The sequence below is a fragment of the Beta vulgaris genome, chromosome 2, assembly GCF_026745355.1.
Source record: "Beta vulgaris subsp. vulgaris cultivar EL10 chromosome 2, EL10.2, whole genome shotgun sequence".
Taxonomy (NCBI): Eukaryota; Viridiplantae; Streptophyta; class Magnoliopsida; order Caryophyllales; family Amaranthaceae; genus Beta; species Beta vulgaris.
In genome coordinates, this window is record NC_079203.1 from 19,519,526 (window position 1) to 19,531,613 (window position 12,088).

The window sequence follows — 12,088 nt, forward strand, 5'->3', positions numbered from 1 at the left end:
CACATTATCTGATCTTAAAATTTGTTGGTTATTCTTTAGAAAGGAGAGCCTCTCTGCCTCAATCATAGTGTAACCATCAACCAAAAATTGTTGATACAACCAACTACATAATAACAAAGTATCGGCTTCTTGTTCACGATCTTGCATTTGTATGCAAACCACTCCCATAGTAAGTCGTTCTCTTTTATTCGTAGAACTACTTGATGCGGTCTTGTCTCTATGCATAACATCTACTCGATATCCATCTTCCCCATATGGGAAAATCAGTGGATATTGTAACGGTAAATACGATGGGTGAAGCTCAGATATCTGCCTTAATCTTCCATTTTTCCTTTGGACTACTATATCCCTCTTATCTGCTGTATCAATGTCTCTGACTATAAGCGCGGCCACTTCAGATGTTGTTGGAAGGTTATAAGTCCTTCCATCAGAATCCCTTCTTCCAATTAGCCTAAGTTTTAAGTCTTCGCCGTTGTTTATTCGAAACGATCTCTAGCCATTCTAAAACTCTTGGCCAATGGGTTATGCTGATCAATCATATCCTTCAATTGTGCAACGACACGATCTTCAAATTTATTAGGGTCTTTAGAACTGACGCAATATAGTACGTTCAAACATTAGCATTGCTTTATTATGAATGAGGATGTATATATTACATTTAATACAAATGACATGTTCAAATATTTGCAGTAAAATAGCACGATACCTTGCCGCATTCATCCTATTGTGAACCTCTTCTTCAGTGTCATAATGTATAGTTGAGAGAATTTAGGACGTGCTCCATCGTTCGACAACAAACTGCCTATCAGGTGATGATTTTGACCTCCAATCTTGTATGTATATGGACCACGACCATGGGTAGTTGGTGCAATTATTCTACCTCCCATAGAAGTGAACAAATACATCATGTTATACCCCCTAATATTATCAAGGAAGTGCGCACTTCTACTATGTCTCTTCTTCAATAGATCTTCCAAAAGTTGGGGTGGACGCTTAAGTAAAGGTAATTGCACTTTTCCTTGCATGCAACACATCCCAAACTTTGGTCGTCCATTCTTATTCCGTTTGTTTACTCGTTCACCAAACCACATTTGTGCTCCACAGAACTCGCAAACACAGGTGGGATCTCCCAAATCTGAATAACCTTCTACAATAAAGAAAAAACTTAAAACTTTAATTAGTGTTTTATATGAACTTGTTAACATGATAGTATAATATGTAAGTCTAATAACGCACCATTGACTGCAATGTCACCACCATTACATGCCTCTACAAAAAGGATATATGATACGTATGCGTTATAGGATTTACATGTCTTCTTATTTAAAAAACGGTTTTTTCACCATATACCCCTGACAAATTTTTTTTGCACCGTATACCCTTTCAACTTTTGAAATTCACCATATACCCCTCACCTTTCGAAAAATACATCAACTTACCCTTTTGACTAACGGAAGGCTAACGCCGTTAGTCATTAACCTGTAATCCCCCCTCTAACCCTAATTAACTACCCTAAACCTATGCCAAACCCTAACCCTAATCCCTAATCTAATACCCTAACCCTAACCACCCCTCCACCCCTTACCCCACCCACTCCCCAGCAGCCCACCCACTCCCCCATTACCCCACCACCCCGAAGCCCACCCTATCCCCACCACCTTCGAAGCCCACCCCATCCCCATTCTCGCGCAGCCCCTCCCCCACCCCCCACCACCCCTGAAGCCTCCCTCCTCACTCCCCTGCAGCCCCTCCCCCACCCCATCGCATCTCCCGACTGAAATTCCCCTCCCTTGTAAACTCGCCGGAGAAGAACAAAAAAACGCATGAAGAGGGGTTCGATTTTCGCGCATCTGGGTTACTGTAGCGGGAAGGGGGTTCGCGATAGTGGAAGGGGCGGGGAGGGGGTTCGCGCAACAGGGGAAGGGGAGGGGAGGGGGGTTCGATTAGCAGTAGGGGAGGGGGTTCGTGCAGTAGTGGAAGGGGCGGGGAGGGGGGTTTGCACAGCAGGGGAAGGGGAGGGGTTCGCGCAGCAGGCGCAGGGGAGGGCGGTCAGCGGGGGAAGGGGAAGGGTGGTGGTGGTGAGGGAAGGAGAGGGGAGGGGGTCAGCGGGGGTAGGGGAAGGGTGGTGGTGGTGAGGGAAGGGGAGGGGTTCGCGCAGCAGGCGCAGGGGAGGGCGGGCAGCGGGGGAAGGGGAAGGGTGGTGGTGATGAGGGAAGGGGAGGGGGAGGGGGTCAGCGGGTTAAGGGGAAGGGTGGTGGTCGTGACAGGGGAAGGGGAGGGGGGTCAGCGGGTTAAGGGGAAGGGTGGTGGTCGTGATGGGGGAAGGGGAGGGGGGTCAGCGGGGGGAGACAAGTGGTGGTGGTGACGGGTGGTGGTGGTGACGGGTGGTGGTGGTGATGGGGTGGTGGTGCAGTGGGGTAAGGGGTGGTTAGGGTTAGGGCCCAAATTAGTGGTTAGGGTAAGGGCCCAAGTTAGTGGTTAGGGATAGGGCCCAAGTTAGTGTATTAGATTAGGGTTAGGGTTAGAATTAGGGTTTGATTTAGGTTAGTTAATTAGGATTAAGGGAGGATTAGGGCCTAATGAGTAACGGAAGACTAACGCCGTTAGTCATTAGGGCATGTTGATGTATTTTTTGAAAGGTGAGGGGTATATGGTGAATTTGGAAACTTGCGAGGGTATACGGTGCAAAAAAAAATTTGTCAGGGGTATATAGTGAAAAAACCGTTTGAAAAATGAGTTAAAAAAAAGAACGATATAACAAAGAATATACCAAACTATTATATGCCTTACTGCACGACTTATACCTGGACCAATTATTTCTGCTCGCGCATTAGAATTTGAATAATTGTCAACATGCATATCATTTCCTTCACCATCATTGTCATCTATAGACAAACTATTTATTTTTAATGCATAAACAAAGAAGTTTAATAATTGTATAATTTATCTACATACGATTTATGGTGCTGTATTATTTAATTAATATTTACTATAACATACCTGGAATAATTCTCTTTGAAACTGATTCAAGGACTTGCCTACTTCGGATAACACGTGTCTTTGATCTAAATGAACTGCATAATCTCATAGGTTGTATAACTTCCGTTGACAGTGGACATGGCGTAGACGCTATTTCAGCGACAATAGGTGATGTTAGTTGGTCACAACGTATTATATATTTATGATCATACTATGCCAAAACTGAAATAGTATAAACATGTAATATTTCTAATAGAAATTTATTACCAGAACTTCGTTTCTCTTCAATTATAAGTTTTCGTTGATGCCTTGCTATCTTTGATGCATGTTCTTTATCTGAAGCACATAATTTTTCAAAATATTATAGATTGTTTATACAGTAACGTTATTAGACAAATTAACAATCAATAAGGGAATAATTTATTATAAACTAACCGATACTAATATCTGTTATAGCACTTAATGGCGATTGAGTTGTAGTGTCCACATGACAATAAATCTTGTGAACTTGAAGATGGTCACTTGTGAAAAACTGCATTAAGAGTAATGTTACATTACTATCTTGCAAGTAATACGTTTTCAAAGTAAAATACACTATATACACTCACCATTAGGAATCGGAGTTACGTACGAATTAGTAGAGAAGTTTATAATTGTCGACGATAAAGGAGATAATCCATTACTTGAGAAACCGCTTATAATTGCAAGAAATAACATGTTAGTTGCATATATAAAAACAAAAGGATAACTAATTATTGTCCAAAATGTTGATGATATGTGTTAATTACTTAATCTAATTGCGATTTATACCTGATGAAGATCCGTTAAGAGGTAAGTTGATTGGCGTGGTGATATTATTTCGTGGTCGTATAGGAGCAGAGGAACGCGTAAATCTTGCACGCTTTTCTAACATAATGAACTTCCTCTTTTGTCTTGCATATTTTTGTTGAGCTTCTTTTGATAACAATTGATTGAGTGAAGGAGTGGTAACTAAAATAAGAAATATTTTCCACGTTAATAGCATAATTGGTAGATATATTGATCGTTTTGAATTCATATGTACATTCAATGAAATTAATCTTTTAATTCTACTTATGTTATAGTAAGTTTTCTTGTCAAAGATAAAATAAGCAAATTAAAATAGGTAACTGGTTCATCTAAGAATTAAAGTGTAGTATACTAAAAGCGATATTTGAACTTTCACGTTTGCTCAATAAATAAACATTAAATAATTTATATTGTTGATTTGCAAATACAATAATATAAATTTAGCATGAATTAACAATTTTTTAAATATGTATGAAACAATATTGAATGGATGATAATAACATATTTATTAGTTTACATAAAATAACACTTATGAATGAAATAAAATTATAATGCTTAATAGAAGGACATGACATTTCTATATTCTCAAAAAATGTGTAAATCATAGTATGATTTCCAAGCCAATATAGATACATAAATTATATATATAACTTGTTTTAAAGCCAATTATACATTCCATCTACTAAACATAACCTTAATATGATACTCTTTATATACTACCTAATACTACCTAACCTAAACCTTAAATACTAAACATATGTTAACCTACATATAAGTATATCACGTAACTATTAATTTTTTTTATAACATATTCGAATATTATAAATAGTTGCGACGAACGAATTATTTATTGAGGCATAATTGATTTATTTAAATTGGCCTATAATAATATGCATAAACATGTAAAAAAATGCGTCAATATGCAAAATATAAAATTGGTAAATCCAAGTTTACATAAAAATAAGATTTCCAATCCCAATATAAATACACAATTATATATATAACTTGTTTCAAAGCCCATTATACATTTCAATCTAAACATAACCTTTACTATGATACTCTTTACATACTACCTAATACTACCTAACCTAAACATTAAAAACCTAAATATATAAAACCCTTATAACCAAAACCTGAAGAAGAAGTTGCCATTCCTCTTATTTCTCGCCGTTCATCTTCTCTCTCTCTCTCTCTCTCTCTCTCGAACTCTCTCGAGCATTCATCAACATCATCTTATATTCTTATCTTCAAAATGGCAACTTTCCTTTTCTTCAATACTTTCCAGATTTCTTTCAAAGACATTTATGCAACAAAAACAAATTAGATTAACAAAAAAAACAGCAGAAATGTGAGAAAAACAGTGGTTATTAATAAGGTTTCTGATTTAATATCAGAAAAGGGGATTTAGAAATTGGGAAATTTAATTTTCGGAAGTGATTTTCGCATGCACAACGGATTTTATGTTGATTGCCATTGAAGAAGAAGTGGAGAAACGAAGTATTTCAAGGATTTCAACTACTCACAGGGGTAGTGGTTTTATAGATTTAATTTTGTTTTTTTATAATTAATAATTATATTAGTTCATGAATATATGATATTGTAGATCTAAAATTTCGCTTCTTAAAAACAGTACATTAAAAACATGCATCTATATCCTCAATTTGTTTTTGTTTCGTATTTATTTTGTATGAATTTGTATATTTTTTCCGCATGCATGTGAAGAAACAAAAAATTAGTTGAATTTCTTAGTATCTGAATATCTAATTTGTGTTTTTCGTGTACTATATGTTCTGAGTTTATATATTTTGTTGATATTTTTTATGGTTAAATACATTTTATAAAAATCCTATAACCTTTAAAAAAATGATCGTATTAAATATTTATGAATTTATACATTATTCGCATGCATGTGACAAAAATTATGAAATATAAATTATAACTGTAAACTTTATATCATAATAAAATTTTTGCTTTTTTTTTAATTAGTTCATATATTATTTCATGAATATATCATTAATTTATCAATCCAAAATTAACACTTTATAAAGAACAGTATGATAAAAAGTGCATGTATATCCTCAATTTAATTTAGTTCATAATTTTATGTTTAGTAATATGTATGAATCTGTTTATTTTATGTTATGATTTTATATAGTTTGTTCATAATCTTTATGGTTTAATACATTAAAAAACGAATCGAATATCCGTAAAAAAAACAATCCTATTTAATTTGTATCAATCTTTATATTTCTCGCATGCATGTCATAAAAAATATGAAATATAAATCATAACTGTAAATATTATAATACCGATTAAATTTTGAATTTTTACAAATTAGTTCATATATTATTTCATGAATATATCATCTAAAATTTGCCCTTTTAAAAAACAGTAGAATAAAAAATTTAGAGTATGCCATTAATTGCTTTTTTGTTAAATATAATCTTCAAAATATGTTTATTTCTCGCATGCATGTCACCAAAAAAAATTAATTGCATATCCTATTATCTGAATATTTATTTTTTTCTATTGTATATTACGTTCTTATTTTGTAAATGTAGTTGATAATATATATGATTTAATAGATTAATAAATAATCATATATCCTTTAAAAAAAATATTGTATGAAATTTATATGGATATCTACATTTCTCACATGAATGTAACGAAAAATCTGGAAAATAATTTATAATTCTATGTAATATCTGTATATATATATTAATATTAAAATATATATATATATATATATTATATATACATATTCTTTTAAAAATAAAAAGATAACTATCATAATTCAGATGTACTCCCTCCAACCCTAAAGATCTTCCCACTTACTGTTCCTACAGATACCAAGGAAAATCAAGTTGTGTGGGGCATGGTGTGAGTAAAGTAGGAGAGAGAAATGGGTTAAGATAAATAAACAAATAAAAAGGGGTTAAAGTAGGAGAGAGAAAGGGAGTAAAATTGAATTAATAATGTAATGGTGGACCATATGATAATAACATGAGAGGGTAAATAGGGAAATTTGTTTTGCCAAATAAGGAATAAAGCAAAAGAGGGAAGATCTTTTGGAAACACCCTTAAACGGAAAGAGGGAAGATCTTTAGGAAACGGAGGGAGTAAGATGTAAATTTTATAATTACATTGCATGCATGGTAAGGATTGATGTTGCTTAAAAACGTGTGTTGTGATTAAAAGTCATTGTTTCATTCTTCAAAACAGCTAATCATAACTATATATATATATATATATATATATATATATATAATTTGTGTATAATTATAATAGACTACATATAAGTTTATTGTAAAGATGGAATTGGGAATACATGCCGGTTTTTATGTTCCTTAATCATAATTATAGTTGTTTTCGTATATGGTTAAATACATAAGCTATGTTTGTTTTTTTCGAGGTTTTGCTTTGGATGCAAAGGATGGTGGCCATTGAAGAAATATTGTGAGAAAATGTATCATGATATTAAGATGAAAAAGGTAGTCTTCTCTTTTCCTCTTTATAATTATTAATAATTATATAATTTATATACATGATAAATTAAAGATATATACTCAATTAGCTTATTATATGTATGTTATAGTAAGGACATTTCATGATGAATAACTTTATTTGTTTAGTCAATGATTTATTATTCCATAAAATTTCCACAAATATGAATAGAAAAAATGTAAGAAAGTAGTTTATATTGTTTCATATCTTCTTGAATCATTGTTTTGATTTAATTTTAGATGGAGTAGGAAATGTTAATATATATATGGGAAATAGTAATACAATTCAACAATTTATGTTTGCATTATCTTAAATACGCGATGCAATATTCGTACTATCATCACTAAGCAAGATATAATTAGAAAATAAATACACTACAAATATAACAACTTGGCAAAAACCATTAGTCTATTACAACATATGAAACATATAAATTGAATCTGTTGGTGTACATAATAATAAGATTAAATATTTTTAATACAAATGTATCCACAAAATATATGCCAACATAGTAATCCTAAAATTATACTATACAGTTATACTAACCAATAATACATACCATTAGGAATATCAATTTCAGGAGATAATAGAATGGGTACACTCAATTCCTGTGTTTTCCTTTTATTTTCAATCAAGCTTCCCTTCCTCCTTCCCCTACTAACTTTGTCATCATCGTTTGTATTAGACGTTGTCTTTGTATGTAGATCATTATCTCTATTGTTACCTGGAATTAATATGTTTAATATAAATATGACTTAGTTAATGTCATTTCGCAACTATGTCTAAAGTAAGGAACTATATATTGAAAAAAATAATTGCAAATCAACTTACCATTAGAAATGTCAAGTAAAGGAGTTCTTTCAGTTGAAAGATTTAACCGTTGGCTTCTACTTCGCTTATCGTTCAAAATTGATTTCCTCCTTTGCATAGCAACTTTTGCATCATGAAGTTGATTTGAATTGTTACAAACAACTGGAGTATTGCCACCTATTTCGTTTTCTTTTTCGTAATCTGAAAGTTTCTTTACACGTTTATTATTAGAGGAACTCATTTCTCTAATTATTTTATATTAACGCATAAGAATGTGATGTAATTTGAAGGATAAGAATACTGTATGATTAATTTGTCTAAATGACCATGAAGAATATATGTACGTTTTTATTTGAGTGGAGGTATTATATAGAGTCTAATATGCTAAAGTTTCCTTAGTTGTTTTATATCTTATCATATATATAAATACCATATTCTAACACATGTGATCTAAAGTACCTTAAAATATTATGTGAGCAACGGTTATTACGAATATATTATAATAGGAATGTTTTGAATAATTTCCGAATAAATCAAAGAATAATTTCCTAGTATTAAGCTTGTCAATATCTCTCACATTTGGAAACAAAATGTTCATGATCATATACTAATAACCGTAATTACGCCCTTTTAATTAAGTTGATTTAATCTGCATTTAGAAAACTTTCCTAAATTTGTATAGTTATTTATTTAGGAATAATAACGTCTGTTATAGACATTATTTTATAATAATTGATATTTTTTTCCTTTAATAACATATGTTGTCTACTATTAACTTAATTAAATATTCATTGTTAAAAATTTGTGAGAAGATGTTTAAAATATAAAACATTAGTATCAAAATACATACATATAGTTTATATTGCCGCAAAATGTTTTTTTTTTAATAATGTATACCAAATAATCATAAAGACGAACTATTTATTTAAGCATAAATTGATTTATTTATATTCGGATTCCTTATAATAATATACATAACATGTAATACTAAATGCCGTCAATCATAAGTAATATATATATATATGTATATATATATATATATGTATATATATATATATATATATATATATATATATATATGTACATATACATATATATACATATATATATATATATATATATATATATTGGTTATGTATAATTTATAACAGTTAGGTTAACAAATGTTATGTAATGTTTAATATTTGCTTAAACATTATATAGTGAAGATAACCTATATGGTAATCAAATATATCATTAAATATTGCGTAAACAATCATGTGTTAACCACAAAAGTTTTGAAATGAGTGTATAGGAGAATAACCAAATCCTTAATAAATTAATGCAAATTGTTTAGAAATATAAAACGCAACCTAAGAAAAACGTTCAGCTAATAGTCTATAGATAGACGTTATTTGTAGTTCCTAAATGTAGGTGAACTATCCGGACTCCATATTTGTCATTCTTCTTCTTGAGGCACAACAGACTTGAGTTTCTTGTTAGTTGAAAGCTGCATCCCTAAGGGTGAATGTTCATCAAGTAATGTTGCCCTCTTTTGCGGTGTGATGTGGGAGAGAGAAGAGTCTGCCTCCGAATGAGATAGATCCTATTGAATATGGTGAAAAAATAATGGTTGTTAGAAATGCTAAACATATATACATATAGATATTTAGATAAATGTGGGTAGAAGAAATTAGTTGAAATAGCTAATTATTACCCTGTTCTCTTCACATTCTTGCACACTTTCTGCCTCACTCTCTTTTTTCACAACAATAGAGTTCTGTTTAAAATAAGTGTACATAAGTAATTACCAATTAATTGTTTACATAATAATAGATAATGAAACAAATTGTAAAATCGTGTGTATCAATTCAAATACCTCCAACTTCACATACAGTTCAATCCACTTGTTAATTAATTCAGGTTCATCAGACGTAGAATTCACAGTGTAGGAATAATTTTGATCAACGCCATTATTATATGGCACAGTGACCTTAAACAAAAATCTTTTCCCCAATAGACTTTTGAATTCTTCAGGAAACTCATTGTTTTCTATCTACATGTACTTCGATGTTAGTATTTATAAATGTACATAAGAAACCATGTATTATAAAATTGTAATTAATATGTATGAAACAAACCTGATTTTGAGAGGCAACCATTTCTTTTGCTGTTATACCAACTAATTTGACACCTCTTTATCAAACATCATAAAAGAAGCATCTCCAGATTTATCAGCAACAATCAATTTTATCTTGAATCTATAAGAATTTTTGAAAATTAGCTATTAAACTATAAAAATGTGTAATTTATTGAAACTTAACATTAAATATTAGTGTATATTTTTCTTTTTGTATTAGTAAATTAGAAAATATAAGTATCTTGGTGTTGTACTACGTAACACTACATTCTCCTTTCTACACCGGATGACATCATCTTCCCTAATCACTCCACTCATACATCTGTTGCATCCATCGTAATACCAACTATACCCAACATATATGTCCTCTATTGTGGCTAGGCATACGCATACACAAGCTGAGAAATGAAAAAGTGTACTAAGGATAATTAGTCATTTTTCTTGTGATGTTAATATATATTGTTGCATGAAATGACAAAGTTCTCACCTTTTTCATGTTCATAATGTCCAAAATATCTTTTACATATTCTTGCTTCAAAAAGTCATCACTCTCATTCGTCAGTTGAGTTAGTTGGCCAGATATTGTTGAGTTTTGCAACACATGCTGCAAAACAATCATGTAGCATAATCTTAGACAAATCGTGCTAAATGTGTATGCATTTGTATGTTCCTACTATTTGTATGAGTTTTTTATTAATAATGCATTTTCCAAGAGATGATTTTCCTATTTATCTAATAATGTACTCAATCTTTCATATGTTCTTATTTTACAAACAAAGTTAATAGCTAATATATAATGTAGATATATTTGTAGGATATCATGCAACAACATAGAGTCCAAAACTTACATATTTGGTGATATGTGATGAAACGCAGGTATAATTTCTTTAACTTTATATGACACAACATAATTTACATTTATATTAATACTATCAATACATGCTTACTATGTGATCCATAACGTATATTTAATTGGTATAATAAATTAAATAATAATACTTAACCATGTTGGTTACTATGAATGGGTAACTATTTTATTCCACCTAATATTAGTTTATGCTATATGTAATTAATATTTTAAAGCGATGTAATTTGTTGTTAATTTTAAATGTAATAATTATTATTTGTATTTGATATATTAGGTGGAACAAAATAAACTCATATTCATAGTTCACCTACATGGTTAAGTACAATTATATTGACTGCTAATGAATATGTGTTTCTATACAAATAATTAGATGTAGTTACAGAATCTCAAATTATATTATTGTTAGATAACTATAATTACATGATATTCTAATACATAGTTGCATGATAAAAAAAGGATTATTCTTGTATGAAATTTATTTTGTTGTATTTATGAGTGTTAAGTAGGGAATTGATATATAACATTGATCATCGTTAAAACTTTAATTATATAAATGTTTAATTATATAAATGTGGCTGATATGTCATCTATTAAATTGAAAATTAATATAACTTACCTATCTTTAAAAGCAATAATTTCAGATAATTGTGTGTTAATGAACAATCTTGAAGCATATCGAGAATTTTGAACACGAACACCACCTATTATAAAAAACAGATAGACAAATTAATATCTATAACACAATAAAAATTTAAATAACTAAAATCGAATCTAATATACGTATAAAATATACGAAGTAGTTATGTTAAATATACAATTTAGTCACTTTTCTTAAAATATCCGGAAAAAAAAAATTAAGTCGTGCATTATATTTTACTTTTTGCTTGATTCTTCAATACATATTTAATACATATTTAGTACGAAAATAAAATCTAATACGAAAATTAAAAAGCTAAAAGATATTTAATACGAAAATTCAA